This window comes from Sturnus vulgaris, chromosome 22 (genome assembly GCF_052056855.1).
Source record: "Sturnus vulgaris isolate bStuVul1 chromosome 22, bStuVul1.hap1, whole genome shotgun sequence".
In the NCBI taxonomy this organism is placed as follows: domain Eukaryota; kingdom Metazoa; phylum Chordata; class Aves; order Passeriformes; family Sturnidae; genus Sturnus; species Sturnus vulgaris.
Window position 1 is genome coordinate 1,919,868 of NC_142264.1, and position 17,600 is coordinate 1,937,467.

At 45.4% G+C, this 17,600-nt stretch overlaps 1 protein-coding gene across 2 annotated transcripts in view; it reads right to left on the reverse strand.

Moving 5' to 3' along the window:
• DAB2IP (DAB2 interacting protein) overlaps nucleotides 1-17,600 on the reverse strand; it is a 157,006-nt gene that overhangs the window by 133,742 nt on the left and 5,664 nt on the right. Inside the window, exon 1 of one of the 2 annotated variants that reach the window (XM_088177550.1) lies at nucleotides 15,929-16,341. The exons of the other annotated variant lie outside the window; for it this stretch is intronic. The gene's annotated coding sequence lies outside the window, so the exon portion shown is untranslated. Of the gene's footprint in view, nucleotides 1-15,928; nucleotides 16,342-17,600 lie in introns of those variants that run through there. 2 annotated transcript variants of the gene reach the window in all.

Consider the following 17,600-nt stretch of genomic DNA (forward strand, 5'->3'; position numbering starts at 1 on the left):
GCTCTGGCAGGGGCCTGACTGTTGGAGAATGAAAGGAAACACTTTATTATTGAAATGATCAGTATGCCAAGCTGAGAGGCGACTGCAGAGAATGTTAAGAGTCCTTTATGCTCCTTCAGCTAGCAAAATCGAAAGCAGAGGATGCAGCACTCCCCTCTCGGACACCTGAGAACACCTGAGTTGAGAATGGGCAATGCAAAGCACGAGGAAGTGAGAGCTGTGGACATGAGCAAGGGAATATATGGCAGGAAAAGAAACACAACCTTCAAGCTTAAGAAAGTGTTGGTTATTCCTGGCTCAGCTCTCCCAGGGGAGTCGTGAACGTATTAAAGGAACACACAGTCAGAGGCCTCCGTGCTGAAATCTGAAACTATTAAAGGACGTTTGTTGGGAGTTCGGGACTGGCTGAGTTTAACAGGCTCTTCTGAAAGGGGATGAATGGAATTCCCCTCGAGGAGAAAAAACAGCAACCGAACAGTTTAGTAGGAACATGGATCTCCCAATGTGCTGCCCATTTCAGCAGTGACACTGCTGTGTCTGGGTTTGCTGCCAGCAGGGACTAGGCAGGATCCCTCTGCAATTCCAAGGTAACTCAGGATCTAAGCTGCTCACTGAGAGCTGGGCAGGGCAGGGAGCTGGGCAGGATATTGGTTTGATGGACTTGGCAAATGAGACGAGCAGGAGATGATTTTAAAATTGGACTATGAACAAGCAGTTTATGAGCGAATAATTCTTGTCCTCTTTTCCATGAGCAGCTTGCAGAGGGAGGGGGAACAATGTGGTGATCACCACCCAGAGCCTGCAGACTATTTAAAGACCATGAGGGTTGACAGGATGACAAGGGAGACTCATGTACACAGAACTGCTAATGGAAGGTGTAGGGGGGAGATCAGGAAACAATCTGGGAAGAGCACATTTTGCACTCTGAAATTCAAGTCCAACTCCCAACAGAAGAGATGCTGGAGGATTTTGAGATCAATATTCTGACAGCAGGACCTCTCAGGTCTGAACATTAGCTGACAAATACCTTGCTGTTTTTGAAACCCTGAGGTTTGACAACCTTTGGAACAGATTATCCCACCATCACCACAGTTTGGGCAGCGTGAATCCAAAACAAAGAGCCCTGGCAGGCCTGGAGCCAGGCTGGGCTCGGAGGTTTTACATCACCTGAGAGTACAGGCTCACCAGTATGGGGGGATTCGTGCTGGCCAGGGCTAAAATGTAACTTCCCTGTGATCCTGAGCAGGGCAGGGAATGTTTACAGGTGTGGTATTTGTCTTTGCAGGAATCAGCCTGGGAAAAGGTCAGAGTTGTCTGCTTCAGAGTTCACAGAGCCCAGGAACCTCACACCTCCTGTGTCAGGGCAAGTGCAAGAGACTGCGGGTTCCTGCTCCTGAGGGGGTTTTGGAGGATCCTGTTTAGCTCATTATACAAAGGCACTTTTGCTCCTAACAGAACTCTGCAGGGCAGGGCTACAAATTTCCTCCAGATTTACTCCAAACAAGACAGCCTGGCAAGCAGGGACACACCTGAGATGGTAAAACACTTAGCTGCAATGCTGAAAACAGACATCAGGAATTGGGAATTTCCCAAATGCTTATTCATTGCAATTTCAGGAAGTAGCCCATGGTTACCTTCACACAGTAAGTGGCAATCCTACATGGAAGGCATCTTGTTTCAGTCAGGAGCAGTCTGGAATGTCATCTTGGCAGGAACTGGAGTGCTCTTTTTGTTTGGGTCATGTCACTCACAAACTTCCTTCCATAACACACTGGGTTGGGTCTAAACCCACATAATACAGGGTATTGTGGAGCTTTTCCCAGCTGTGGCCAGGCTGTGCTTTGCTCACATGCACTGTACCCCTCTCTGCAATTTGGTTCGACTCTTCTGAGCATTCCTAGGTCACAAACAAGCCCTCAGAGTCCATCACTGCCTTGACTATTGCAACAGGAATGAGATTGTTTCAATTTAAACCATAGAAAACCAAGACAATGTCAGTAGTCTTGGAAAAACATTTGTTATACACACTGAGCACAGAGGAACCAGGCAGAAAGGGGGAGCTTTTCCAGCTGAAAACGCCAGAAACGCCAGTGCTGTGTCAGCACGTTAAAGTCTAAGGAAAACTGCTCTGTTCTGGACACAGCCCTGCTGCAATTCCAGCTGCTCACAGGGAATTCCTTCTCAAGGCAGCACCCGGCAAGTGCCCCAGGGGCGAACTCTGCTGTGACCAGCGCTGGCTCTCGCGTTCCCTCATTTCAGCTCCGGCCTGGGCTGTTCTGAGGCAGGGCTGTCCCTGTCCCTGTTTGTGTCCCTGTTTGTGTCCCTGTCCCTGTTTGTGTCCCTGTCCCAGTCCCAGTCCCAGTCCTAGTCCCTGTCCCTGTTTGTGTCCCAGTCCCTGTCCCTGTTTGTGTCCCTGTCCCAGTCCCTGTCCCTGTCCGTGTCCCAGTCCCAGTCCCAGTCCCAGTCCCAGTCCCTGTCCCTGTCTCTGTCCCAGTCCCTGTCCGTGTTCCTGTCCCTGTTTGTGTCCCAGTCCCAGTCCCAGTCCCAGTCCCAGTCCCAGTCCCTGTCCCTGTCCGTGTCCCTGTCCCGGAGCAGGCGGGATCGTGGCCGCAGCGGCTCCGCACGGCTCTGCTGCCGCCCGCAGGCGGGAGGGCGCCGGCTCCGCCTGGGATCGCTGCCACATCCCCGGGACAGAGCGGGCTTCCTCTTAAATAGCCCTTTCTACCGACCTTAGGAAACATGTTCCCCGCTTTTTTCCCCGCCCAAATGCTAAAGAACATTAAAAAAATAATAACATCCCTTTTAGTGAAGCTTGTTACTCTAAGCTTCATTACTTCCAACCTAAAAAACTCCAACAAATCACAAATCCCTGTGTTTTGAAATAATAACTAAATGAGGAATAGTCCAGGTGAGACCATGACAAGTCAGCTGAGGAGTAAAGTCAGTGGCAATGCAGCAGAGTTAAACATGTGTAGGTTTGATTTCTAGTGACACACTGAGGAACAGTTCCTAACTCGTGCTGCTGAATCCCAGGCAAGTTTGTCCAAATTTCACACACAAAGAGGTCAAGTGTATTTTTTGGACTTGCACTGCGTGTTCTAGTTTGTTCATTAAAAAGGAGTCAATTATATAAGATGCTGACCAGTCTGAGGGCAAATTAGCAAAACTCTTAAACCCATGCTTAATTCCAAGAATATGACTGAAGGAAATCTAAACAGCCCAGGTTTCATTGCTTCCATCTGTAACAGCACACAGGTCTGGGTATGCTCCCAAGCTTTCACCCAAATCACTTCCTGGCCATCACAAAGGTTTTACAGCCCTGCCTGGGAACCTGCCCAGCTTTCCCAACCTGCTTTTTTCCATGTCATACTAAAAAGCATATGTGGATTTAATAATTGCTAATCCAATGACTGCATTACTTTACTTCATACAACTGAGCTAAACGTGCCAGTATCAAATGATCCCAGAGCCCTGGACAAAACTGAACGTCTGGAATACTTCTCTGCTTTCAGAAACACGTGGGATGCAGCCAACAAGCACTATGGAACACATCCTGTGCCCAGGGCAGAACTCTGACAAGGAATGTGACTCCCAGGTGGGAGCTGAGGTACCGTGTCCAGCCAGCCAGAGGCACAGCAGTACTTGAAGCAGATTTTAGGGAATCTTTTCCCTAGGAGAAAGGGATCAGAGAAGTATTGAAGAACAGGAGTTATTGCTTGCAGACCTCGGTTTGGACACAAGAAGAATCAAGGATTTGCTTGGTGATTTGTGGCCATCAGATGAAGCAGCTTCCCCTCCCTCTCGAGCCCCCTGTGACATGATGGCCATTCCCAGGGAATTTTCCCCTTTCCCATGGAAGAGGTCCCAGCTGGAGCACACAGAGGATTTTGGTACAACTGCCTCATCCCAAGCAATGCTGTCACTTGCTGTCCCCTGTGAAGTGCTCTGAGCCATGGGCCCAGCTCTGCTCTGCAAATGCCCAGAGCACCTCCAGCCTGTGGAAGGATGATGAAGAGCCTCCCACCAGGAGCACAGGAGAGGAGGTGGAGGAAGCTCCTGGCTATCTGCCAAGCCTCACCACTCTGCTTTTTCATTTTTAGTTTCTGCTCTTTGCTGGAAAGTTTCTACTTAGCTCTGGTTTCCATGGCAACTGCATTTCTTGCCTTTCTTCTCTAGCATTAAATTTTTTATTTGATTTCCCTTCTTCCCAAGACATGACTCTCTTTTCCTTTTGTAAAAAGGAATTAAGTGTTGTCTTCTCTTTGGTTGTTGATATTTTTAAAGGAGGTAGGAGACACTTTCGCTCAGCAACAGAATCCGTCTAGAACAGCAGCAGAGATTTAATCTCCCAGGGAAGAATGTCAGGGGATTCCCTTGCAGAAAAGTCATTTACTGTAATTATCTTAACAAGGTTATGACATGTAAGACTTCCAGGTACTGTGGAACCCAACATTTTTTAAAAATTGGCTGCTCGTTTTTATGAGACCTGACCTGGCCATTTTTTCTCCACAATTAAACATTTTAATTTCTTTTTCAAGCATTACTTGTGACTCTTGAGCAGTCTCGGGAGAATAGTTTAATACTGGAAGTGCACTAGGAATGTGGTCTTCAGTTCCAGACTGCAGGAGAATTCCAACTTTCCAGTGACAGTGCTGTCACCTGGCTGGGAGGGAGGTGTTGGGGTGAAGCTGAAGGACCCTTCCTTCCCCTGCCATGGGCAGTCACCCACATCAGTGCCCTGCACACCCTCACACAAAGCACACACACACAAAACCCTCACAACTCATGCAGCTTAAGCTAATTAATTTGTCTTACTCTTGTCATGTTGGGACTGAATTAATCTGACAACCTCAATTCATTTGAGAAGAAAAAAATTGATCAGAATAGCAAATCTGGATTAGATTTACCAATTTGGTTTTTCCAAGCTTTAGCTTCATCGTAAACACAATTTATATGCTGCAAAGCCCTGAAATAATACAGGTTTTCATGCCAGTTCACTATGAAAAATTCTCTCCACATCTAAATTCTCCAGCACACTCAGGCCATAAACTGACCCTCCTGTACAGTTGTAGATTACAAGGTTTCCAGTCTTTATCTCTGCCTAGTGGGATTTCACAGTAAATTCTTTCAGGACTGAATAATTAAAAGAAGCAAAACCACAGCATTCGGCTCACAAGGCAACACAAACAAATCTGTCCATGGGTGCTATCTTGTTTGCAGCACATGTGCACAGATTTACATGGAGAATTGAGGCTTAGTGCTCTGTTTGTTTAGATTTTTCATTATTCTGTACCCCAAGCATAAGGTAAATTGTAGAAAGACTGAACTTGGAACAACTTTAAGACTGAGCTGATCGTCTTAAATAATTTTTTTAAACTCAGTTTTGCATTTTTAAAAGATACTTACTACTCAAAAGAAATAAGGGAAATGGTCAGAAGTGAGGAGCCCAGTCTACCATACTTGGTTCATGTCTTTCTCCTGCTCTTGAATTCCCTCCTCCAAGGAATATCTAGGTCAGGAATCCACAGGATCTTATAGAAATCTGGCAACGTTCAGTGTGTTTGCCAGCCAAGCTATTTGAATTGTCAGATATTAAATATATGTGCTAGGATCTGTACTGTAAAATCCCATTACAACATCCACTGTGCATGAAATCCCCATGGATTGGCTTCACTGCAGGCCAGGTCCCCCACTTGGAGTCAGGGTCAGGAGGAAAGTTTCAGACATGTGAGCATGGCCTCCCTGCTTTCTTCCCTCGGAGCTCCCAGGATTAGCGATTCAAAGAGCTGCTTTAGGCGTAGTCCCCTCAATCGCAGCCATAATGCAGCTTTTATGTGGCCACGGCCAGCCTTCATGTCTGCACTGTTTCAATTCCCAGTGTGGGGATTGACTGAGGCAGGCAGCAGCTTACTCAGCTCTCAGCTGCTGTGCTGAGGCGAGAACATCCAGCAGCCCCCTGCTCATCCTCGCTTGATTTAATGATTTGCTGGCCAGACTACAGAGGGCGGCTCAGGAACTCCTACCCAGCGTGCCATGATTTGTGGGTTGCTGCTGCTCATCTGTAATTGCAACGAGAAATGCTCATCAATCACTCCAGCTCTCCAGCAGAACGTTGGGAGATACAGCAATGGAGAGTTTTCAACCTGGCCTATCTTTTTGAAAACATTCTAATCCTGCAAATAAAGATCTGGATGCTGTCCTGGTGCCAGGATGAGAGCAGCTCCTTTCTGATCCCAAGGGGCACAACCATCCCTCAATGAAATGAACCAATATTCCTCCCCTGAGAGCAGAGACAAGGGGAGGCTGCGACTAAACTCTGCTAATCTTCATTGCTGCACTCATTAGCACCAAACTCTCAAGTCACAGCATCAAAACGTTTTTCTCCAGCTCTCTTGGAGCTCCTTGGAAGGAGTTCTAAGATCTCCTTTTCTCCAGGCTGAAGAGCCCCAGCCCTGCCAGCCTGTCTCCAGAGCAGAGGTTCATCCTTCACCCTAAATATCCAGAACTCCAGTCTGACACGAATGTCCCCCTCCCATTCCCTGTTCCTGAGCTGGCTGAGCCCCAGTGCAAACATTTCCTCTCCTCTGTGAAGCACAAGCTGAAAATCATCATCACTTAGTCCCCAGTGGGACAAGAGAATCCCTGTAGGTAAACCCAAGACTGAAGGGGGATTCCTGGAAAGCTGCACTCCAGATCTCTATAATCCTTATCAGCCTCGTTATTGCTCAGCCAGATTTGGAAACTCTTTTTCTAACAGCCCTGTGAGCAGCACATCTTCCCAATAAGGTCCAGGTTCAAACTGCTCACATTCATTTCCTGCAGTCTAATAGAACACAATCTTAACACAATTTATTGAGACAATTAAAATTCAGAAAACAAGCTTCTCCGTGCTCCATAAAGCACAGCAAATTTATTTGCTGCAGTCAGTAAAACTCTGCTGCCTAAAGCTGTGCAGTAACTCAGCAGGGCCTGCCCAGGGACTGTGGGACCCTCAAAGCTGGGCTGGGATAATCAATTAGAGCTGGGGCTGCTGAAGGGACCCCGCAGCTCCCAGGCCCTTCCACACCCAGAGAAGCAGAAAAAAGATTCAGGAAAGAAAAGCTTTGGAGGGTCTGTGGTTGGTCTGTGTTCAGCTGCCGTGTCTACCAATAATTGTGGCCAGTTTTGAAGGTGGACATTTATACTATCCAGTATTTCAAGTTCCCTTAACCAAAGACAAAATAGAATGGATTTTTCATCCACCAAATAAAAAAGCCTCTCTAAGTTTGGAATTATTGGAATCATTACAAATGTGTAAGAAGGCTGCAAGCATTTGGATACACCACACTCAAGCTCCAGTACATACATTTATGCAATGAAATCACTTAATTTGAAACAGATCACCAAAAAGCTAGCTTGCATTTAGGCTGCCTTAAAGAAGAGATGTCACGCTAGAGATTTTCCCAATTACTTATAAAATAATCACTTCTTTAAAGTTATCTGGTTTGAGAGGTAATTATTAAGTGAATTTAGAATGTAATTGCTCTGAACAATGATAAACTTGTATTATACCCTGAGTAAGCACTACAGGCAGGTGATAAATTGCAAAAGTAATGCTACATCAGTTTAACTTCCTGCCGAGTCACCCTGAACTGCTCCAGCCTTGCACAAAATAGCCCCTGCTTTCATTACTAATAAAACACAGAATTAATTACTCAAAATAAAAGAGGCCTTGAAAATGTGCCCAGACACTGAACCATGCTGGCTTTTGCATTCTTTTTCCCTTTCTTTTTTTCTCCTATAAAGGAACCTCAAATCCATTGCTAGTTATTTTTTCAAAGCCAGCTGCCCACACGAGGTTTTGTTCCAGGACTCTTCCATTCCCAAGTGGATGCTCAGGACCTGCCTGCACAGCAGACTCTCCAGCCACCATACTCCTCTCAAAATACTTAAACTGATGGCTGACTGCACCACAAACTTCATTTCTCTGACTGGATTATGATAAAAAATAGCTCAGTTTTGGAAATTCGCTCAAGCAGTGGAAATATTTTAGACCGGGATCCAAATCTTTCAAATGTCTAATGCTGGACTGGAATTCTCCAGGGACTTCCAGGCAATTCTGCTCCAGCTTGAACAAGAAAAATCCCTGGCTTGTTATTAATAACAGCTGGGAATCTTTATTTCCCTACTCTCCTGTAAGAAGGATTCCAGCTTCTCCCAGAATCTCATAATTATAGAACATGCAGGTTTAGAGCTGTGCCTGTTTGCATCTCAGCAGTTCTCCAGGAATTTACTTAAAGATGAAACATCACCCCAAGTTTCCAGGGTTTCAGCTCCTGACCCCTTTGTGTCACCCCCCACAGGCTGACACGGGGCTCTGGCAGTGGGTGAGCTGCACCCTCCTCCCTCAAAGCCACCTTGTCACGAGCAGCACCAGGAAAAAAGCCATAAAACTTCTTTAGAGAAACACAAACACAAGGTTCCCACCAATTCCTAACCAGAGCATTGAAAAGCTCTTGGGCACCAGTCCAGCCCTTGTGGCAGCGCTGTGCTCATGGAGAGGAGGAGAGCACGGGAGACACAAGCCAAGCAGCACAAGGAGCCTGAGCAGCCAAAGAGCTGCACAAGGAGCCCAGCACGGCCTCTCAGGGCTCCTTTTGTAGCCCAGCACGGGGCTGAGCCCGTTTGTGCCAAAGTCCCTGCTCAGCCCTGGGCACCTCCTCTCCTGGCTGACCTTGAGTTGTGGCTTTGCCTGCAGAGACAAAACTCTTCCTTCCCTCTCCGGGGCACCCAGCTGGGGATGGACCCCCCAGAGGAGAGGCCTTGGAGGTTTTTTAATTGTCAAAGTGTGGAAGGGGCTTCATGGACCTCCCAGGGCTCCCCTGAACACCTCCTGATTTAAGAACATCTCTGCTTCTGCTGAGCCACTGCAAAGTCACTTCTGCAGCTCTCTGAGACAAAGAGTGACACATAATGAAGGCAGGATTTAGAGCGTGGGCTGAATCTCATGTGAGAAGATTCTGACTGCAGAGGTAAAGTATTGGCTAAATTTTATAATGATGGAGTTAATTTTGTTGCTAAGAAAAGCAAAGGCACGATGAGGATTGGCTCCAGAGATTACACAGTGTGTGGTCTCTGCACTTGAAGAGCTCTGCACAGCACTCACTCATGTTACATCAATTACTTTAACAAAGTTAGATTCAGAATAATATTTATAAAGCTGAGATCCACAGACCTTTTTGCAATCACCTGGGTACAATCACCTTATTCACAAAACTGGCTATAAATTATGCTAATCAGTGAAACATTCAGAAGATGAAGAGAGGTTTCTTGTGTAATTTTAAATAGATTCCTATAAAGAAAAAAATTGGGAATATATAAAATTACGGAGTTTCAGTGCGTGTTTCTATTTGAATCTTGAGTGTCAGTAATATAAAGGTTAAAGCACTATGATCAGGAAATTTAAAATATATCATTTTTATTGTGGGACCCCTTCTGTGTCTCCACAATGATTAGATATAATACTGGAAGGTTTTGGTGGACACAGATGCCATCTTAAACACCAATCCTGACCACTCCAGTGAAGCCTGAATGAAATGGCAATTTTGCTCTCAAGACAGTCCTGTCTCTGACTCAGTCCCCCTGTTATATTTTACCATTATCTTAAAAACAAACCTTTTCCTTTGTGGTTTTCATAACAATAAAAAGTTAAACAACACAGTGAGATACAGTCTTCTCTTCATGTCCTTTGAGGGGGGGGTAATTTAAAAAAACATATTTAACTTTGACCTACTTCTAATGTATATTCAATTAATGGCAAATTCCTGTGCATTATTCAGGTGAGACTGCCCCTGTTGAGCAGTTGGATCCTTGAAGGTCAGCAGCAGGAGAACGAGCTTTGTGAAATGTGTGGCTGCTCCTGTAAGCCTGGGATGTGAGAGCAGAGGGACTCAAGTCCCCAGGGAGGGTCCTGCCAGGATCAGGAGTTCCCTGCTCAGGGAACAGGAGGTGTGTGACTGCAGAGCTGCATTTCTCCCTGCAACAACAACAACACAGGACCTCGTGTGGCTCCTGAGCAGCCAAGGAAGTGGGGAAAGCACGGCCTGGGAGGTCACAGGCTGTGAAGTGATTCCCATCTTTCAGCTCGGGCACAGGAAAGGTAATAGTGCAGGTTTTTACCCAAATCCCAGGAGCTGAGGTGAAGTGCAGGAAATCCCGTACGAGGTGTGACATGTGGCAGCCCTTCCTTAGGGCTGGATGCTGAGCAGTGAGCAGGAGAAATGGCTCCCTGAAGCCAGGACTGGGCTGTGGGCACGGGCTGCCCTGTGAGCTGGGTCACTGCTCTTCTCCAGCTGCCTCTGGCCGTTCTGGGATCAGAGGGAAGTGTCCCAGGCTGGTACCCATGCCTGCTTCACAGAGCACAGCTTCTCCACACCTTGTGCCCACGTTTCTCTTTACTCAGGTCAGATTTTTCCCCTTTCCCTGCTCTGCTCTCAGCTCATCACCAGGTACAGACACAGGTGACATCTTGATGGTGTCTCAAGTTCAGATTCCATGGAATTAAGATCCCCAAGCAGAGCTTACAACTTACAGAAGTTATAACTCAGTGTCCAGACTTTTGTAGGACTCAAAGCCTTTGCAGACCACTCCTGATCCCTGCACCACAGCCCTAAGGGCTCTAAACCATTAAGGAATGTCCTTGTGTGTGGATTCTTCCTCATTTCCATGTGGTTATTTGCAGACACATTAAACACTGCTTCTACTTGGGACACAAAATCCATTAAGAGGAGTGATGTGCTAAAATTAACTATGTATTTGTTTTCTCTTCAGTTTCTATAGAACACGAGGAGAGATGCAGATGGTTAACAGCACTGAGATTATAGTGATAGCTGTAAAATTTGATGACTGTTATCAAAAGCTTCGTATGGCTTATGAGAGCAAGTAGCAATTAAAAAAAAAAAAAAAAAGATTTCCAAGCTTGGGGTAAAGCCAGTTTCACACTAAAGGATTTATTAAAATAAGAAGCTCACTACTTCAAACCTTGACAGGCACAAGTTATCTGCAGCAGTTCGGATGTGAATGAAATAGAGATGCTGTGTATGAGCCTGAATCACTGACAAGGGGAGATTTAAATCTGGGGTGGGAATTTTACTGCTCAGAAAGCAAGGCAGGGATCAGCTGCAGGGATCTGAGACAAAGGCCAAGCAATTGCTCCCTGATCTCTGACTGGCACTCCAGACACAGCACTCGTTCTCCATGGCTAGAAAAATGCTGTACTGCACCTTGTCACAGGCAGGGAGATGCCTGACAAAATAAGCTGAATCACTCACTTCCTCCACCTTCCACCAGAACAAGACTTTGTTCCACCTCTGTGGATGAAATATTAATCCAGCCTGTAAAGAACGATACCCAGAGCCTTCCATCAGAGACCTCTCTGTTCAGACTCCTCTGTGGAGAATTACCTTTGCTCTTTCCCCAGCTGGAAAAGCTCTTGTATTCCTGTTTCCCCCTCCCTCTTCGGAGCTGCCATGACTGGAACTCCAGACTTTCCCAAGCTACAATGATTTATTGAAACCAGTTCTACTTAGTGAGAGCCCTGGCAAGCAGAAGCTGTGCTAATGCACCCGGCAATCCACAGAGCAAGATAAAATCTCCCAAGAACATTTTCAAGTGGTAAAAGAAGAAACAACGAGGGAAGGGTTGGAAGTTTTCAATGCTCCCTGAAACATGGAAAATCAGGAACAGGGGAATGAGTATCTTTTCTCTTAAGGTGCACATCTGCCCATTCACAGGAGGGAAATCAGGGATTGAGTCATTAGAAATCAGGACAGACAGAAGGACAGGACACACTGTTCCTTGGCTTGGCCTCCAGACAACACATCTGTAAAAGATGGACCCTTAACCCTTAGACATTACAGTGCTTTCAAAATATCCATGTTACATCTATTGGGATACAAGTTTTTTATAGCAGGAGAAAGTTTCTTACAATCCATTGGGGAATATGTTTCTCTGTGTTGGTTTTTAATTCATATTTAATCTCTATCCAACACCAAAATATGTACATATATAATTAGCTTAAAATATTCAATAACATTTCTTGATGTGGGATCCATTTGCAAGGAAAATGATAGTAAGCACCAGAACTGAACTGATTTACTGACAAAGCACCAATATTTTCAAAAGAGAGCTTAAAAAAATTCACCAACTTGTTCTTAGATGGCTCAAATGCCTGAGATCAAGAAGTCAGGCAGCACTTTCCAAAGGCACATAAACCAACAGCAATCTCAAAAGACCTTTTGGACCTTTTTGACCAAAAACACTGAAGTAAAACACCAATTCCCAAACCCTGACTTTACTCCAGAGGTCCAGTTCTTCCCCACTGTCCTTAAGCCATTTAATTTCAGCTCTGTTAGACAGGGGCTGCAGAAGGAAGTTTAGTACAAGGCTCATCCCAACTGACATTACTTTTTGCCTTCAGTTCTCTGCTCCTAAATTAAAAATTACAATCTCAGAACAAGGGAGCAGCAAATCAGGGTTTGAGCATTCAAAAGCCCCTCACAAATTTGCCATGATGCTCTGGCTACATTTTTTCAAAACTAAATTCCCAAGACTGATTGGAGTCGCTGTCCCAGTCACTCCAGTCACATTCTGGGTCAGGGATCTCAGGCCAGGCCACCCCAGGGCAGGGTGTTGGCAGAGATTCCTGTGACTGAAGAGAAGAGTGGGCTGAAATTCCTTGAGAGAAAGAAGGACTTCCAAAATTTCCATGAGGATATTCTAAATCAACTCTCCTTTTGCTGGTTTTCACTTTCACAGCTGCTCTGCAAAATGGTTTCACACAGTCTGAACCAGGAACCAGGAATTCTCTGGTCCCTCTGCTTGCTACTGGATTGTCCCAGTTTTTCTGAAGTCCTTCTCTCCCCATCAATGCTTCTCTTCTGTTAAAACACTGCTTTCTGTGCTTCATCTCATCTACATGGAGGCAAAATACCAATTTTTTATCTTGATTTTCTTATCTTGATTTTCCAATGTTGATAGTCTACTGGTGAGCACCAGGAGCAATGACATCATAACAGGAGGCGGCATCTATTCCAGGGAGCTCAGAGCCAGCAGAAATACTCCCAGGATCACAAAAATAGCTCCTATTACATTTTACTCCTTGGCAAAGGACTATTAGATTATATAAAAGGCAAGATGCAGGCAGAGAACTTCCTGGTAATGGTGGAGCCCCATCACTCTGGGTCATGTCTGCAAACTGGAAACCTCAATTCTAGGTAGGTCAGACTTATCTTAAGCTGAAGTTCACTAGAAATGTCCTGATTTAGACTGCAGGCACTGAGTATGGCAGAAGGAGCCACATTCTTTGTGAATTAAGTGAGACTGAACTCCCAGAGAAAGTCTGGCAACCAAGTCAGACAAGAGAGTTGTGGTGGAGGAGAAGAGGAAAGGAATCCATGTGGATTGCTGAAATTAGGCTGTAAATATACAATCATGTTGCATTGCCAGAGTGGCCACTTTAGCAAAATTAAGTACTTTCTTGTAGTGAAAATGAGAATTCTTCATCTTCAAGGAAACAAAAAGCCTGGACTGCTGAAAAACCTGTGCTGAGATTTTCCAGAGTCCAAAAGACATGCCAGGTGGATTGTGCCCTCCACAGCAAAATGACAAATGTCCTCCAGCAATTTATAACTGGGAAGAAGAGCAAAGAAAGGGAAATGGGCAGGGAGGAAGACTGTGGAGCAAGAAGAATGGCAAAGGACAAATGGGGAGCACAGGAGATCCTGTGCCACTGCAATAGCATGAGAAAAACTCCCTGGGTGTGACCCTGGACAAGGCACTTCTAACTCAGCTCCCCTTCACGAGAAGAGGATAAAAGCAGCTCATTTAAGCTGGCATGAAGTTATTTGGGTTAGAGAGGGAAAAACACTGGGGCATTGCAGTGCTGATGATCAGAGCAGCACATCAGCCACAGCCAGGCAAACAAAAAGTGCTTTGCAGCTACACAGGATCCTGTGAAAAGGAAATATTGACCAGTGCTATGTTGTGGAGGGGTTTGGGAGGGATCCAGAGGAACTCTCTGCAGAAGGGTTAGAACCAGGAAACTCTAGCCTTGCAAAAATATCTACCACAGTCAGACCAGTAAAGCAAGGAACTGCTGTTGGGGGAAGTATGGAAAGCAAAAAATAAACACACTTTTCCAACCAGCTGGTGTTTGATCTGAGTGTGCATATGGACATCCCACAGAACTCCAGAGCTCTGATTCCACACCCCATATTCTATTGGTCACCCTTGCCAGGGGCTGAGAAACCTTTTGGAGCCAGGTCTGGAATGGAAGAGATCCTCTGGAGTCCAGGGGACAGGATTTCATTCTTCATTATAATCACCACTGATTATATTATTATATTAGATATATTATTGTCTGGCCCAATGACAGGCTGGGAAATCTATGACTGACAATATAATTCCAGCACAAAAGACCTAAATGAGCATTTATTGTTATTATTATCAATGAATGACAAATAGCTTTTCTGTCCCCAAGATGTGATATTACTGGAAAACCCCACTTGGGCTGGTGCACTCAAGACCTTTCAAGGTTTTTGAGCACCCACAAAACGAGAGGCACACGTGGCACTGTGAGACCTTAACCCACATTTCCCATGTCCCAGCAGGGACAGTGCCCTCCAGCCAATGCAGCTTGGTGTGAGTGACCCAGGCACTCCTTTGTGAACCATGGAATATCCTGAGTTGGAAGGAACCCACAAGGATCATCAAAGCCCAACTCCTGATTCCTTCTGTGACTTGCCACAATTTTCAAGTTTTTTTCTTCATTGAAGGAGCTGCTTTTGATGATGTGGCAGTGGGCCAGGAAAATGACTAAGTGAAAAGATGCCTCCCTGTCAATGCAACAGCTCTTTGCTGTGCTCTGGAACATTTGCTCCACAGGCCTGGCTGTAAGGGAGCTCAGTAGGAGCACGACCTTCTCTTGCTTATCTGAAGTTGATTGAATATGAAAAGTTTAGGTCAGATCAAGAACGAGCTACATAAATCTACTGTTCCCTTAATTACAGGTACTTACATTTGCTTTGCAGTACATATCAGTACATACAACTCATACACTTGCTGCACAGTTACCATCAACATAACAACACAAAAGAAGCTAAAAATCAGGTATTTGTCAAAAATAAATTACAGTGAGTCATCAGCAAAGTCTTAGAACTATTTTTTGCAGATTTCCCCCTTGAACAGACCTCAGTAAAATGAATAATCTGGCTCACTGGAAGGAGGAAAGGGATTTTACAAACCATTAATATTTCTTGCCCTCCCTTTGCTAACTTTGCCTTGTGCAGATGGAAGAGTCTGACGGGAATGAAACCTGCAGAAAAAGAATTTATACCCATATTTTTTCAAAGTGCCATGCAAGAGCTCAGGATGTGCTAACAGGGAGAGAGCGATGGCCCCAGGCTGTGGTGTCAGCTGCTGTCCTGAGGTGAAGGAATGGCCCCAGCTCTCTCTGCAGGTCATTAGTGGGCAGGATTTAACAGGCTCACAAACTACATCTTGTCGTCTGCAAGTGGAAATACAGACTAACTGTGCTTGGTCTGAGATAACACAGAAAGAGATTCCATAAGCAGGAAAATGAGACCTGAGAGTTCTCTGCATAAAGATACAACACCAGAAAAAGAGCTGCTGTTCTGAATTACAATTATACTCACACTGCAGAAAGTTTGGGTTAAGACCTATTGTAAAACAATTTCTACACAAAAGAGAAACAGACAATCATTGTTCCAACTCTGCTCATTAAAGAAATTCGGAGACAAACGCCAGTCTTTGATCCCCGGCATTGCTAGAAGGCAAACATTGCAAACGAGACACATTCATTGCTAACAAAACAAACCCCCCCTGCAAGCGAAAAGTCAGTCCCGAAATTCCAAAGTCTTTCCTTGCTTACCTTTTTACGAGCAGGTCAAATTTTTGGAAGTAGTTTCTCAAAGCAACTCAGACATTCCACGTTAACTCTCGTGCTGCAATAAACAGCTGCAAAACTCCCTGATTTATTTCCCGGCTTGGTGTGCATGCTGAACCCCAGAAGAAATCCCACACAGGGAAAAAAAATAAAGGAAAAACACCCCCAAAACCCACAGGAGAAACAACTCAGCCCTCGGGCAAAGCACAACAAAAGTTCCACAGGAAAACAGAAAGGAAATCCAGTGCCAACTGAAAGTTTGGGGAAGAAGCAGGGAAGGCAGGCGCGCTCCCCTTGCCTGGATTCCTGGCTAAAGGTGCCTCTCCAGCAGAATCCACGGAGGCTCCCGGCTCCTCGGAGCAGATGGTATTCACACATTATTCCCGAACAGCAGCATTCCCCAGTCCAATCAGGAGGCAGCACTCAAAAGCCAAGTGCTTCCCAGACTCTGTTACAGTTTTCAATAGCTATAGCACAAGATGAATGACTCAGAAAATGAATAAGCAGGGAAAATAAAACCTGCCTCTCTCCTCGGCAGAGGCACAGGCAGGAGGGTCAGCAGCCCTCAGTGTGCTGAGCACTGGGTTCAACTTGAATGCACCTGCTGTTTTCCCTAAATCCTAAACGATGATTACTTTTTCTGTGTCTTGAACTTGCGTGATCAGCTTCATCTTGGGTTAAAAGTCACAACAATTAAACCTTCTCTCTCTTTTTTTTTTAGGCTTAAAAACAACAAACATTTGCAAGAGTCAAAACAAAGGATGAGCTGTGTGTGAACTCTTCCAGAGAACTCAGACAAACCCCTCATGCCATCTCCTGCTGAATACATCAATGTATTTTCTAAGATTAAGGCCTGACTTAACAGACCCTGTTGCAAACGACATGAAATAAATTAATATATCCTCTGGTTTTGCCTGAAGTTTACCAGGAACTTTAAATGACAATAAAACAAATATCTCTAAGAACATATGAAATAAAAATAACTACCAACTTTAAGGAAGTAGAACCATTATCCAAAAACTGGCCAAACTGAACTGCAAACTCCTTCCAACTGCTCTGTGCAGCTTCCAAACCATCCCCATCCAGAGGGCACTTCTAAATACAACCCCTCAGCTCAAAGCCTGTTTTCTCTGACAGCTGCAACCCAATAATAAAGGATGATCTGCTGAACAAAGCCAGTTACTCATGGGAACAGGCACAGCACCCGGCTTCTCCCTGGAATAGCGTGGTGCCCTCCTGAGCTTTCACAACACGCTGGAATTCTCTCCAGCTCTGTAGCAGAAGTGATTGTGAGGAGGTTTTGCTGTGCTTGGTGCTGCTGCCCCAGCTCTGCTGCAGCCACGCTCTGCTTTTATTGCTGTGCTCAGGGCTGAGCCTGGCAAAGCTGGACCCAGGGCAAGTGGGATCACTTAAATCACTGAAACTATTTGGGGTGAGAAACATTCCCCCAGGTCTCTCTGGACATTTTCAGATCTTTGTCTCTGGCTGTAAATTGATCCTTTGCATTCCTGTCTGACACATGGACTGTGAAAAACTCTTCTGGGATATTCTCCCTGCCAGGAGAAAGGCTCCAACAGCACTTCGGCAAACACAGGGCCAGTCGGAGAGACAATAAAAATTTGTGAACTCTCGACTAACTTTTACTATTATTATTTTG